A 13,296-nucleotide genomic window follows, 5' to 3' on the forward strand; every position below is an offset into this window, starting at 1 on the left:
CATCCTGGCTGGGACGAAGGCCGGGAGCGGAGCCAGGGCGATAGCGCCCGAAGGGAGCCGGCCCGCTCTCTCCCGGCGGCACCATCTCTCCTCAAAGTGCACGTCCTTGCAAGCACCTGCGCCGCGCACGGCGCCTTCCAGTTTCGCCGCTGACACGAGCCCAGTGGGAGTGGGTGGCGGCAGCCAGGGTTGGCGGGCGCAGGGAAAGAGAAAGAAAGAAAAAGAAAGCGGCTGGGCACACCTACGGCACCGGCAGCTGCTGCTGTGACTGGCACCACGGGCGGTGAAGTGCAGAAGAGGAGCTGCGCGTGCTGCGTGCAAATAGTGCCACAGGAGACGCGCGGAGGAGGGGCTGTGGTGTGAGGGGGGCAGAGAGAATGGCACGCACACACAACTGGCGATGTCGGCGGCTGCTTCACCAAGGCGGAGGGAGGGCCAATTGCCCGCCTGGAACTCGAGAGAGTTTGTGTGCCGCCGCCGCCGCGGCGTATGGAAGTGAGTGAGGAGAAGAATGTGCTTCAGCTCCTCCTCCTTTCCCTCCGCCTCGCGCTGCTCCTGCTGCTGCACAAGCAAAGCAGACTGTCAGGGAAGGGATTCGGGTTGCTGCTGCCGCTGCCGCCGCTGGTCGCGCTGTGCCTGCGCCGCGGGAGCGAGCCCTGCTGCTGCTGCCGCCGCCGCCGCCGCCGCCGCCTCCGCACCTGGCCTCGGCAGCCGCTGTGGGATGTGCAGCAAACGCCTCCTGCTAAACTCCGCTACTTCTCCCGCGCGCGCTCCGGCTCCGGCGCCCGGGGTGGGGGCTCACGCTCGCGCCCAGGCTTCCCCCGGCTTCTGCGGTAGAAGCGGCGAGACGTCCGCCTGGCGAAGATTGCCCGGTGAACGCCAAGGGGTGCCATCCTCCCAGGGAAGGCGAAAATACTGAGGCTGCGAAGCGGGGGAGCCCCAGGTTAACAGCTGGCATCTCTCTCCCCACCGACCCACCCTCTTCGGGATGAGCAGGACTTTTGGCGGCTGTGCTGGAACTGCGTGGACTGGAAGAGCCCGGCGTCTTGCGTGAGTGTCCAGAGGGGAAGGGGCTTGGGGCGGGTGGTGTGCCGCCTTGTGGCACAGCCAGTGCAGTTGGGAGAGAGTGGAGGGGCTCTTCGCGGCTTCGCTTGGAAGGCTGCGTGTACGCCGGACACACTTTTGGGGCTGCTGTGTGTGTGTGTGCATGTGCGCGCGCTTGCCTGCTGGCTGGCGTGTGTGTTTTGCTTGCAAAAGAGGCGCCCGTTTCTCTCTCTCTCTCTCTCTCTCTCTGGTGCAGTTTTGAAGGCGCTCTCTTCTGCGGCGCATTGTTCGGAGGGAAGATTACCGAAGGCTGCACTCCTTAGCCGCACTTACCTGGAGCAAGTCCCCTTGTAGGCAGATCCAGGCTGTGGAGGCAGCAGCTTTTCTCTCTCCCTCTCTGAATTGCTTGATGGCACGGCTGAGGGATGGGTGAGCTGGCGCTGTGTATTTGGGGGGCTGATCCGTGGCAGGAATCGGAAGGTGTCTTTGGGCTTGGCAGTGAGTTACGATAGGGTTTACTGTTGCCAGCTGCCTGAGAGACGGTGCCCCTGCCATGCGGGGTTATGGCAGGGAGAGGGTCAGCCCCTTTGCTACATGGGGAAGGGTGAGGTTTTTCAGGTACACGCTACTAAGCTCCCACATTGGGGAAGGCAGTACCACATTTTGCTATCCTCCTCCTCGGATCATGTTTTTAGTGGTCACTCTCCTCTGGGCATTTCTGGACCAAAGAGGTATTGGCTAGGAAAACTCATCAACTCCTTTCCCGTCCTCCTCCTCCTCCTCCCCTTCCCACCCGGTCTCTTTTCATCGTGTGTTTAATAGCAGGCTGTAACTGTGAAATATGGATCCCTTAAGGGAAGCCTTAATATTTGCAAAATGTTTTATATCAAATTAGTGCCTGGCTTCATTTAACCAGGGATTCTCCCTCCCCCCTTCTTCTGCGTTGCAACTTCTTTCAGATTTTTGGTAGCTGTGTTTGACAAATCTAAGAGGCATTTGGGTGGGTGGGTGGAGGGAGTGTTGAGGAAGTATCCCCTCCCCACACTTTTTTATGCTACACTGTTTGGCATGATTTGTGTGAAACATATAAAGCCGGTAATTGCTGGAGACTTTTTAATGGATTTTGCTAAGCGATTTCAATATTTCTTCTTAATTTTAGATGCAAGTGCTTTGGCAAAAATGTCCTTTTGAGTTTCACTTTCAAAAGGTTGGTTTTTCTGAGCTTGCTCTTGTGGAACTCAGTAGTGTAAAGGTATATGGATCACAACGGGTAAAAGAATCAGGATGACGTTAAATCCTTTCTAAGGAGAAAAGGTTAAGGTTGGGTGGGAAAAGGTCTGATTCTTGGAATCTGTGCAAGTTTAAAAATAAGGGTAAATGTCAAAGGAAAAAGAGAGTCTGGTTTCTATTGTAGTGTCACAATAAAGGAACCACTTTCTTTGCAGCAGACTTTTTCTGTATTAAATAACCAATAGATTGAAGTCAATGTGTCTTGTATTTATCCTACAGAGTTTTTTCTTATTTATGAAAGAAGGAAAAACTGAACTAATTTTCATTGTTTGGTTGTGTTGTTTAAAATTGCACGGACATCATCAGATATGATCAGATGGACAATACAGCTTTGGGTACACAAAATTGTTCGTAACTAAAGGCCTTTCCCAGTGCCCAGAGTACTTTACAGGAAGAATGGCAAAGCAGGTCTATTGATCAGCATGTCAGCTGCTAACACTCCTGCCTTAGTAAAGATGGGTTGTCACCTATACTTCATGACATATTTCCCTAATCTAACGTTATTGCGAAGTGTTAATACTGAATGCTTGATGGTTTTTGAAGAGAACTGAGAGAAGCAATTCAGTAATACAAGCCACCTGCCTAAAACGATTACAAAAAAGTATTATAGACGACATTCTTCCATTTTATATTCTTATAGTTCTGCTTTTAATATGCTAACTGAAATAGTACATTCTGTATATATATATATGGGATTCAAGTACTAAATCCAGCAGTTAACTTTTTGTTTGCTTCTTGAAAATAAAGCATTTAGTTGCTTAGGACAATAACATGTATGCACACATCAAAACGTTCAGATTACTATTATTATAGATAAGAAATAAAACAAATTTAGATTATGGATGTTTGTGGGAAAACTTAGTGTATGAGAGGAAGGAAAATATTTTCTCAAAGTATACTGAAATATCAATGCTGGATCGTATGGCTCAGAATTTTTCTTTGGTCTGTCAGTTCAAAGCCACTTCTTTAAAAGTAGTTCTTTCCATAAGAGGAGCCTAGTACCATTTTATAAATACATTAATTACATACTGAACTTCACAGATCAGTCGATGATTTGAAATTTAACTTCTTTGAGTGAGCATTTCCAAAAGTATTAATAGATTGTGGATTAAAATATTGGACATTCTTATGGTGACATTCTAATTACACATTCCATTGATTTTAACCAAGGATACCTCGAAGTAAGTTCTTTTAAATCAATGGGAGATACATTTTAGTGTGAGCATGTTTAGATCAGAATGTTAGGATTATTCTTTGGTTTCTTAGTAGGACTTCTGCACTTTGTTGTCCTAGTTGTTAAGGTATAGGTTATTATAGTGGTATGTCTTAATACAGCACATCACTTAAAGGCCTTGGCTTGGATCCACAGGGCTGTGTGGGAAGTTCAATAAATGTGGGATGTTCAAGAAAAACATTCTCGGCCATCCCACCCTCCTACCACATCACATGGAAGCCCACTTACAAATCTCAGGGAAAATGTGAGAGTATCCTAAAACAGAACACAAGAAACTGTTGTTGAAATATATATAGAGAAAACCCCAAGTTCATGGAATTCCCTTTGGAGATCTTTGGTGCCCGGAATAATTGGAATTAGCGATATCAGGACAAAAGCATTAAATAGCATTGAAATAGTTCACTTGTTACACTTTTATGCACACTACATTTGAAGAGCAGTAGAATATCTAAACATACTCTGAGGAAAAAAAGAATATCACATAAAAAGCATTAGCTCCCAAACTTTTATTCAGCAGAATATTGTTTTGGTAGTGTGAATCATTTACCCTAACCTGGTATCCTTCATATATTCTGGATTACCATTCATTCCTGACATTGGCCATGCTGACTGAGGCTGATGGGAGTTGTAATACAAAACATGTGAATATTCTACCAGGTTGGTAGAATATTCTTAGAAAACAGACAAGCTTTTTCAAAGTGTGCAAATCCTGATTTGATCTGAATCAGCCTGATACGTGCTCAACATCCACCACGACTCTTAGGCAGGACTGTTCAGATCAAAAGGGCTCTTGCACTGTTTTAAGGCTTGCACAAAAAGGATTCCAGAAGATGTGTTGTTGTTGTTGCTGCTGCTGCTGCTGCATTGTTAAGTTATAAGCTGCACCTGACCCAATTTCCTCTTCTCTGTGCCATTTTAACAATACAGAAGTCTTCTGTGGATCTTAGAAGTCTTTGTATCACAACTATATGGGAAATATTCAAGAAAGGGTTTTGGCGAGGGAAGTTCTAACAAAGACTGAGAAAAACAGATTGAAATAACTGGATACTCTTTTATAATAATAAAAATAATAATAATAATAAGAAGAAGAAGAAGATAGGTGCCTTAGTTCCATTCGTGTTACAGTGAATTTACTACTTCAAGATATAGTGTAGAGTAGACTGAAAAGATGTTATCCAGCTAACCTGTCCCATCTAAGGAATGGCTTCTATCAGTGGAATAGGGAGGGGCAATGGTCCCTCAGAGTCTGCTCTGGAGGGTTAGGGGACTCTTCTGGGGCAGATTTGGGGTATGTGTGGGCTGTAGGGGGAAGAGAGGACATCTGCTCACACAATGTTAGATTTCTCCAAAGGCATGAAGATGACCGTTCATGGTCATTTTACTTTTCCATCTTGCATTACCTTCCTTCTAGAACTTCAATTGTTCCTAATGTTACATAATGCACAAATCTCTACTCTTAATTCAGTATGTTTGTCAGCATCATAGTGACTCTCTGTCTTTTAATAGATGCATAACAAGAGAACTTTTGTCATGCTTTCGTTGGGTACTATCTTATCAGGAAACCATTCGGCATCTTTTAAGTGATCATCAAAATAACCAAGCAGAATATTCTGTATGCTGTATTTTGTTGTTGTTGACCTTGTCTCTCATTTAAAAGATATGATTTCATTTCCTGCCCCTTATATTTTAATCTGCTGTTCGTTCCCCATAAAATAGTTTTGTTTTTTTCCCCATTTAAGCTAGCAGGCTTCATTTCCTTGTAACATTCATTGTAGGAAAAGGGAGGCCAATTTGTTTTAGAAGTGGAAATGGTGAACTTTACATCTTGAGAACATGAAAAATGCAATCTCAGAACCATCAGTGTTACATAAACTTAAATGATTAGAACTGATCTACTTTGATCTGCTGCTAAATGGTGTTCTTTTCTCCTACTTTGGAGTAATTTCCCAAAGCATTCTTCTATCTTTGACATATCTCATCATTCATGATATTTGTAAGTACGAGCTCATTCTAATGATGAACTATTTATTCATCACACTAGTTTATTCATGGCCATCTTCATTGTTCCAGTATTTTAAATTTTCCATCAATTAATTAAAATCATTGTTTCTCCATGCACTCTAGTTAAAAGAGAGAAAGGAAAAAGGAAAATAAAGTTTGATATAAATGCCAAAATATTTTTTCCTCCAGAGTTTTCACACAGCTCTAATTTACGCTGCAGTCACACCAGGATATGGCTGAAAGGAGCTTGGCGTTTCCTGCTTATGCATGCTTGGGATGCATAACCTCAAGATGTCAAGAAGTCAGTGGGTCATGGGTACACAGCCTGATCCACAGGTTATGTGGTTTGCAGATATGAAGTATGTAAACAATTTGAAGGTTTATAAACATAAACATCTGAAGGCTTATGTTTGATAGATTTCATAGTTTAAGGAAGCCCAACAGATTAGCTTGTGGGTGTTTCTGAAAAGGAATGGCATATTTTGGATTTCTAAGTAGAATTTTCTGTGTGATAGTGCAAAAAATAAAACGGCATGAAAGAAAGATTAAAGAGAGGGTGCATAATTACAGAAGAGCTGCACAAAGCGAGTTCTAATAAAATAACTACAGGTGAAAGATTATCTTGTTAATATTAATCTTTTAAAATTTTGTATGCGGAGTTGATTTTTCTCTTGAGCTGACTTGGAAAAATGACCATGAAAGCAAAACCAACTTTTAATGAGAAATGTCCCAGGGTCTACATCTAATTATAACTTGATGAACACCCAATGCACCTGTGTAAATGCACCTCTCAGTTCATTTTAATGGGGTTCATACATGCAAGCAAAAGCTGTGCACACACAAATGCACTGTCTGTTGAGAACCTTGTGGTTGGTGAGCTTCATGAGCATATTATTTATTTATTTAAAACATGTGTATCCTACCCTATATCACAAAGATCTCAGGGCGGTGTATATTAGAGTTCCTGTACTCCCAAGAGATCTGAATAAGTGGTAGACTGAGATATTTAATGCAATTAATATTGAAATCACTGCTGTCTTGGAAAGATTTTGTTTCCTAAACGTATTCCTCATGCATAAGACACAGTGGAGGACCTATATCAGTTTTACCTATTTCTACTTGTTCCCCTCGCCCAATTCCACAGAAACATGGCTCATAAAGGCCCTTTCTACACCTAAGGATTATCCCAGGAAAATGGAGGTATCATCCCTGCCTGCTCCTGGGATCCCCTGTGTGTCATTTGCATGCACAGGGATGATCCCGGGACAATACCTGGAAAAAAGGCTGGTGTAGAAACGGCCAAAGATATTTATTTATTTATTTATTTATTACTGTATTTCTTCGATTCTAAGACACACTTTCCCCCCCATATAAACATCTCTAAAAACAGGGTGTGTCTTAGAATCGCAGGTCATTTATTATTCCTTAGAATCAAAGCTTTTTTTCTGTTGGTGGTACTGAAATTAGTGTGCGTCATACAATCGATGGCGTCTTAGAATCGAAGAAATACGGTACATTTCTATACCGCCCAATAGCCGGAGCTCTCTGGGTGGTTCACAAAAATATAGGGTTAAAGACACATAGGTGTTATGAAAGGACTTGATTGCAGTAAATATATGAATCCTATTAGAACAAGCTACGTATTATCTGTATTTTCTCTTCACTGATTTTCCATTTTTTCCCATAGGGTAGAAAGAGGAAAGAGCAAACCAGTGTGGTGGCTTTGGTTGTTACACAAAACACAGTGCAATGTGTTGTTTCTTTTTAGTGAGGACAACTACCTCATATACTTCTAGTTCTGCCCTACATCTGGTTATATGGCAAGCTCCTATTCAGGCACGACATTAGGAAAGAAACACTTTAAGTAGGCAGACTAATTATTCTTGTGTTTTATTCACCAACACCAGAAGCCATGAATGCATTTACTGGAAAATGAATATTTTACAAGATCAGGGATGCCCCAATACAAAGTGTGTGTGTGTGTGTGTGTGTGTGTGTGGAGACCGTTTAGCTATGGCATTCACACTGCTAGGTAAAGTATAAGGTAGAAAAGACGAGTAAGCAGGACCACTGAAAATCAAATTCTCATGCAAAAAGAAGATCCTTTATATATTCTTTAACACTGTCATTCCACACATAGAATTTGATTCTATGCAATCTTATTGGGGAACAAGTTCACTGCGACTTAATCTGGATGCATAGGATTGCATTCTAAAGCTCTTAGGAGGAGATGAATGATTCTTCCTGGTCCAGTAAACAGGGCTGATTATTTGAGTAGTACTGGGCTTTAGAGTACAATGGGTTGGGATATAGAGGACCCACGTTGGGTTACCATTCCATTTTGCTCATTCTGCTACTTTGCTGAGTTTTGTTCTCAGCAAATCATTTGGAGAAATCCACATAGAAAACATGTCAGAATAGTATATCCCCCTGAGTTGGAGTCTAGTATTCAACCAAGAGCCTTTCCAAAAAAAAATCTATGTGTAGTTTTTTTCCATTCTGATGTAACACTTGTCATGCATATTCCTCCATGACAAACCACTCCTTTGGAGAGAAAAAAAATCGCAGGAAAGGCCTCCTACCTGCAGAGTTGTTTATAGGCTTCGGGTCCCTATGGGAATTCTGCAATAGAAACAGATAATAATATAACATTCTGTAGACTGTAATGGGACAGATTAAGGATTTTTTTTTAAAAAAATAGGTTAATTGAAGAAAGGTATGTTTCCAGAATTAAGCTGTTTAACAGCCAGGGAGACATGTTCAATATTTGAGTAAATATTATATACTTCTAACTGTGAAAACCCTCAATGATTTCTGTAGTACATAACACAATCAATGTTCATGTGGGCTGGGTGTGTAATAGGATGTTTCATGAGAAAAAATTTAGTTCTTATCTGGTGAGAATTAGACAAAGCATTTTCTCTGTTATTGTATAAAAAGAGCAGAGTTCAATCCATTTTTTCCCTCATAGAGAAGAAATATATTCATTCAAATTGCAGCAATAAAATCTTGTAACTTAATGGCTGGAATAATCTTGAATAATTGTGTGCATTTGTTGTAGTCTCAAAGGACATCCATAAATACAGTGTTGCACTGCATTATAATAGAGACTTTGGGAAGACAGATAATTGGGAATTGTGATTTGGCAAATCTATAAAAGATCTGTAAATACAATAAAGTTTTTGGTCCAAACCAAGATCTTGAAGTGTTAGTTTCTTTCTAAAATAAATATTATTTGTGTGCTTTTTCTTCTGAAGGATATGCAGCACAGAAGGGTGATTAATAATAACAGTTGGAACTTGCATAGATTGGGCAAAGGTGGCAAGAAGACATCTGTTACCCAGAGTAGGTTTTGCTATGTATGTTTATATCAGTGTGAGCTAGCAAATACGAAACTCCATACAGGAACTTGCACTCTTTACCCTGTCCCAATACCAATTGTCTTTTTAAAACAGCATTTCCTGGGGAGTGTATTGAGAATATATCAGGGATTATGAAATGGGAATAAGTATTGTTAGTGCATGTCCATTGTCAGTGACTTTCAGTGCTCATGAGTTTTGTCTTAAACCAGAAATGTCATAAATAAATGAAGCAGGTGCCATTTTTTGCAATTCCATGCTGATGTTGAGAATACGTTGACTATTCTGGACTTTCTACTTTATCTGAAGTGGAGGGGGGGCAGTGGAGAATCAGCATGAGATAAGTTCCAGAGCTGCAAGTTGTATGGCCATAATTGGATATTCCATGTCCGGTTCATGTTCTGCTTGCCAGACCTTCATGCCATTGGCTCGATCCTAGCATGTTTCAGTGACCAACCACGAGTCAAAGCGTTCTGCTAAATGGTTTATTGCTTTAGTGTTTTATTGCCAATTACTCAGCCATAAATCTCTGGCCAAGAATGCAGGAGGGGACTGCTGCTGTTTAAGAGAAACACAGTCCTTTACATAGAGTCCAATAGTTCTAGCCAGAGACAAGTTCTGAAGTGCAAGCCTACCTATCCGGGTCGAAGAACCAAACAGAGGGTGCTGGTGTCAAGGAGCCAAGAGCAAGCGAAAGTCAAGTCCAGTCCTATATCAAGAGCCAAGTCAGTCGTCCAAAATGCCAGGGATAAACATTCAAGCGGAGTCAATCAAGCCGGTCCAGGTCAGGAATCCAAAGTCACAGTCAAGAGGCAAGGCGTGGGGCACAGTAGCAACCGGAGGAACGAAAGGTGTTTGCTACACTGGACCAGCAGTCAGTTTTTCCCTTTTCAAGCCCTGCCAGCATGACCCCACCCAGATCCCAGCTGTGCCTCATTCCTCCACCCTTTGACCCAACCCCCTACTACAGCTCGGTGTCTTTTCCCTGCCTGTTCTGCAGGCACATACTTTGCCTGACCACCTGCATTTGTTCTGCCCTTTTCCTACGTCTCCTTTCACGGGGGCTGGGTAGTCGAACCACCTCCGTCTCTGACTCAGCCTCAGGAGAGACAGGCAGAGGAAGCAACTGACTGGCCCATGGCTCCTCCATGGGACCTGCATCCTCCTCCATTGCACGACTCCCTTCCAACTGTGCACCGGTCTCTGGTCCGGCTGTGGGGGAGGAAACATCCTCTACTTCTTGTAAGTTTGCCTCCTCCTCATCTGAGGAGGCTTCCTTGGGTGCAATCCTAACAGCATGCATGTCTTTTTTCTTTCTTATTTTTGTCCACAAGCTGTGATTTGAGCAAATTCATGCCTGGGAATATTTATGGCAATTGCAATTAGTGCAAAATCATGGCCATAAGTAGCACAATTTGCGTAAAAGTGCAGGAGTAAAGGACATTTACGCCTGCAATTTTGTCCAAATTGCACTATTACAGCTGCAAATTTGCGCAAAATTGCTGAGCTCCACCCCTAAACCGGATTCCCCTGACATCCCTACTCACAAATTGATGTACTGTATTCCTTGGGTGAATTGCTTTTCTTTTACTTTCTATTTAATATTAACATTAAATTAGATTTCTTTAATGAATTGCGCACACATCAGAATAACACTTTGAGGTCTGAAAATTGACTGTAACTATAACTTGTGCATTACATTTAAGAAATCCAGAAATAACGCAAACATCCCACCTACTGAAAGTACATTTCTGTTGGAGACAAACTCCATTTGATTTAGATTGTTTATTGACATAATTAACACAAGAAAAAATAGGACTTAAAGGTATACTTTCTTATTACAACGTATGTGTTTTCGTTAGAACCAGGACAGGTTGAAATGTGGAAAACTAAAATCAGACAATTGCCTGTTGGGCAACACTTTATTTTCACAGAAAGATAAATTGCATTGTCATGCAGATGTATTCCAAGACCTCAGCAGGCATAATTCTATGCAGAAATGTAGCACATGTAATTCCATTTTTCATGGAGTAAATTCCTATGATAAAGGAACGTTATTCTACTAGAAGGCTCCTATTGTTAAGTTCATATTAAGTATAATTTGCATAGAAATTTCAACTTTTTAGAAGTGTCAGAGAAAGGCAGACACAATAAAGACAACTAGTTTCCATACAGATCACACAAGATACTAATGCAGCAGCACCATGCTGAAGTCCCCCCCGCCCCGCCCCTAACTATAGAAGATACTCATTGTAGGTTTGATCCCCATTTGCACCTGTATTCATTGGATGAAGCCACCAACTGTGAACAATATTGAAATCCCACAGCCTTCTGAAATATAGTCAGAGAATGTAACCATTCTGTCATCATTAAGTCTGCATTAATTGGAAGATAAACCAGGATATACCAGTTGGCCATGATAGGAATCATAGAATAGCAGAGTTGGAAGGGGCCTACAAGGCCATCGAGTCCAACCCCCTGCTCAATGCAGGAATCCACCCTAAAGCATCCCTGACAGATGGTTGTCCAGCTGCCTTTTGAATGCCTCTAGTGTGGGAGAGCCCACAACCTCCCTAGGTAACTGATTCCACCGTCGCACTGCTCTAACAGTTAGGAAGTTTTTCCTGATGTCCAGCTGGAATCTGGCTTCCTTTAACTTGAGCCCGTTATTCCGTGTCCTGCACTCTGGGAGGATTGAAAAGAGATCCTGGCCCTCCTCTGTGTGACAACCTTTTAAGTATTTGAAGAGTGCTATCATGTCTCCCCTCAATCTTCTCTTCTCCAGGCTAAACATGCCCAGTTCTTTCAGTCTCTCTTCATAGGGCTTTGTTTCTAGACCTCTGATCATCCTGGTTGCCCTCTTCTGAACACGTTTCTGAACACGAATTCTGAACACGAATTACATTTATCGAAATGTAACTCGATAAATTACATTTATCGAAAGCTTCTGTAGTACATATGATTTCATTTCTTTGAGAGTTGGTTGTCCTGTAGTACCGGCATGAAATGGACACCAAGGCACTTCCTTAATCTGAAGGGTTCAGAGGAAGCTAAGGATTATTCAACAATTTTTGTTGTTACTTTTAAGTTAGATGCTGAGATAGACATAATTTATTGGGTTTATCTAAAGGAAAGCCCAACACTGATCCATTTGTGAAAGTAGTTGAATTTTGAAGCAACTTCCCTTCAAATACAGCTCAGTTGATGTCTTTTTAACTAACATACTCTAACTTGGCTTTAGGGACAGAGCCTGATATGGATTTTAGGATGAAATATTGCTAGGCAAGATGTCTAGCTAGATAAGTATCATTGTCAGCTACTGACAATGTCAGGATTACAATCTATAGTTGTAACCCTTTTTCTATCCAGGCAGACTAGGCCAAATAATCCTCTTTCCATGGGTTGCATAAAGATCAGAAACAACAAAAATATTGCTTAGAAAGTAAAATCTCTGTAACATATCCAGTAATAACACAATGACTTGCCCTATTCTTTAGTGGGTCCATACATATCACCAATGGGAAGCCACTCCCCCCACCCAGTAGCTTCCAACAATTAGCCCAGTAGGTTCAAACAGTTATTTCTTCTGTTATCTACACTGCTGAAATGGTCCTAAACAATCCTATACACATTTACCAGGGAATTAGCCTCGTTGAACTTAATGGGATTTAGTTTTGAGTTACATTGTTAATGTGTCTTTATTGTGATGTAAAAATTGAATTACTCATATATGAAATATGAAGTTATGATGACTCATCTGTATAGATGTGCCACCTCTTGGCAGTCATCTGAATGTAGAGGAGTGCTTTGTTGATCCAGAGAATAAGGGATGAAAGTAGGCATTGCATCAGCCTGTCTGCTGGTGAAAGAGAATGTAATTTTCCAAAAAAGGTATTTTATACTTCGTAACTTTAAAATAAAATGGATTAGATATTATTATTATTATTATTATTATTATTATTATTATTATTATTTAAAAAAATCAAATTCATTAAAATATGGTGATGATTGGTGGCATTAGAATTTGGAGATGGGAAAGTGAAAGACAAGATAGAAAATATTCACACCATCACTTTTAGCAGTTTGAGTATACATTCCTAGATAGCGCAGTGGTGTGCATTTAACTAGCATGTTCACTCTTGTTATTGGGTTGTGGTGCCCCTTTCAGGATAGAATTCTATTTGAGCCAAATGGAAGCTTTTGTCAGCAGAAGAAAGAGGGAGGAGTTTTTCAGCAATTCTGCCTCCCCTGTGAGGACTTAGCATCCCATCAAATCTTTTCTGGAGGGTCCAGGGTCTTTTGGAACAGTGTGGGAGAAGGCGTTCGGGCTGCATGGAGACTTCCTGAAAATCGGCTCCCTCTGCAATG

General features: G+C 41.7%; 1 protein-coding gene across 1 annotated transcript in view; it reads left to right on the forward strand.

Moving 5' to 3' along the window:
• Positions 1-981: 981 nt before the first annotated feature.
• Positions 982-13,296, forward strand: part of HS3ST5 (heparan sulfate-glucosamine 3-sulfotransferase 5) — a 177,426-nt gene continuing 165,111 nt past the window's right edge. Inside the window, exon 1 of the mRNA XM_063124762.1 lies at positions 982-1,050. The gene's annotated coding sequence lies outside the window, so the exon portion shown is untranslated. The remainder of the gene's footprint in view (positions 1,051-13,296) is intronic.

This window comes from Elgaria multicarinata, chromosome 4 (genome assembly GCF_023053635.1).
Source record: "Elgaria multicarinata webbii isolate HBS135686 ecotype San Diego chromosome 4, rElgMul1.1.pri, whole genome shotgun sequence".
NCBI lineage: Eukaryota > Metazoa > Chordata > Lepidosauria > Squamata > Anguidae > Elgaria > Elgaria multicarinata.